The sequence below is a fragment of the Galeopterus variegatus genome, unplaced genomic scaffold, assembly GCF_000696425.1.
Source record: "Galeopterus variegatus unplaced genomic scaffold, G_variegatus-3.0.2 Scaffold10995, whole genome shotgun sequence".
In the NCBI taxonomy this organism is placed as follows: Eukaryota; Metazoa; Chordata; class Mammalia; order Dermoptera; family Cynocephalidae; genus Galeopterus; species Galeopterus variegatus.
In genome coordinates this window covers 61310-63473 of record NW_007737106.1, presented here as the reverse complement: position 1 = coordinate 63473, position 2164 = coordinate 61310, and the positions used below count along the sequence as shown (strand labels likewise).

At 33.6% G+C, this 2164-nt stretch overlaps 1 protein-coding gene across 1 annotated transcript in view; it reads right to left on the bottom strand.

Moving 5' to 3' along the window:
• The window catches only part of LOC103610359 (vomeronasal type-1 receptor 1-like), a gene marked incomplete at its 3' end in the record, with an annotated part of 8751 nt that overhangs the window by 4146 nt on the left and 2441 nt on the right, over nt 1-2164 (bottom strand). The window lies entirely within an intron of this gene.

Genomic DNA, 2164 nt, shown 5'->3' with positions numbered 1-2164 from the left:
TTTTTGTGCCTTCTTTATTTTTAGCAGTGATTTGTTATTCTTGTTGTAGAGACCTCTCTTCTCCTTGATTAAATTAAATTGATTCCTAACTATTCCTTTTTGGGTGACTATTGTAAGTAGGATTAATTTCTTGGTTTCTTTTTCTACTAGTTCGCTCCTGAAGTATAAAAATGCTACGAATTTTTGCGTGTTGATTTTGTATCCTACAAGTTTACTTAATTTATTTATCAGGTGTAAGAGTTCTTTTGTAGAGTCTTTAGGGTTTTCTGTATATAGGATCATGTCATCGGCAAACAGGGACGGTTTGACTTTGTCTGGATGCATTTTATTTCTTTATTTCTTTCTCTTGCCTGATTGTTTTAGCTAGTACTTCCAAACTTATGTTAAATAGGAGCAGTGAGAGAGGGAATCCGTGTCTTGTTCCCATTCTTAAGGGAATAACTATCAGCTTTTCCACATTCTGGGTGATATAGTTGGTGTGCTTGTCATACATGGCTTTTATTTTATTGAGATACTTTCCTTCTATACCTAATGTGCTGAGAGTCTTTATCATGAAGGGATGTTGAATTTTGTGGAATGGTTTTTCTGTGTCTATCAATTTTTGATCATGATCATTTAATTTTTGTCCTTAATTTTGCTAAAATGATGTTTCACATTTATTGACTTGCATATGTTGAAGCATCCTTGGATCCCTGGAATAGCACCCACTGGATCATGTTGTATAATTCTTTTGATGTGTTGCTGTTCCATTTGCTCATATTTTGTTGAGAATTTTAGCATGTATGTTTATCAGAGATAAGGGTCTGTAGTTTTCCTTTTGTAGTGTCTTTGTCTGGTTTTCATATCAGGGTGATGCTGGCTTCACAGAATGCGTTTGGGAGAATGGCCTCTATTTCAATTCCTTGGAAAAGTTTGAGTAGAATTGGTAATAATTCCTCTTTAAAAATTTGGTAGAATTCAGCAGTAAATCCACCAGGTCTTGGAATTTTCTTAATTGGGAGACTACTGATTAGTTATTCAATTTTGTTGCTTGTTAATAGTCTCTTTAGCTTTTCTATTTCTTTTAGATTCAGTCTTGGTAGTTTGAATGCATCCAGAAATTTATTCATTTCTTCCAGTTTTTCAAATTTGTTATTGTATATTTGTTTATAATAATCTCTAATGATTCTTTGTATTTCTGTTGTATCATTTGTAATGTCTCCTTTTCATTTCTGAGTTTTCTTATTTTGTAACTCTCCATTTTTTAGTTAGTCCAGATAATGGTTTGTCTGTTTTGTTTATCTTCTTGAAAAAACAACTTTTTGTTTTGTTATTCTTTTGTATCATTTTTGTGTCTGTATTTCTTTTTGTTTGTCTGTTTGTTTTTCAGTTATGAATATTCATGAGATACAAAGCTGATTATCACCCCTTGTTCCCAAGATCTGAAGGCCAGATTCATACTGGCAGCATGCCCATTACCACAAATTGCATTTGTACCCCGTGTCCCCCACCCAGTCATCCCCATCCTCCCTCCCCCTCCCTCTAGCTCCCCTCTCCACTTTGTAGCCCAAGGTGTGTTCTCTCCCTGTGCAAGTCCAACGCACCACTGTCGTCTTTCTTTCCTTCATTCTTTCTCTCTTCGCTCTCACTATTTCATTTAGTTCAGCTCTGATCTTAATTATGTCTTTCCACCTTATAATTTTGGGATTATATTGTTCTTGTTTTTCTAGTTCTTTTTGTATTGTATTAGGTTGTTTATTTGAAATCTTTCTATTCTTTTGGTGTGTTTATTTGAATAAACTTCCCTCTTTGGAATGATTTTAGTATCCCGCACGCTTTGTTTTTAATTTTTCAAATGAAACATAATTGTTTTTTTACATATTTATAGGGTAAAGTGTTGACTGTGAATATTTGTTTATGTTATGTAATGATCAAAGCAATACTATTAGCATGTTCATCATTACTAGTCTTAATTATCCTTTGTGTCCCTTACCCATTTACTCCCAAACTCCCCTCGCCCTCCCCTTTTCCCACGTCTGCTAACTATAAGTCTGTTCTCTCTTATTGAAAGTTAAATGTTTTATTGTGTCCTTTCTTTCTTTCTTTCTTTCTTTCTTTCTTTCTTTCTTTCTTTCTTTCTTTCTTTCTTTCTTTCTTTCTTTCTTTCTTTCTTTCTTTCTTTCTT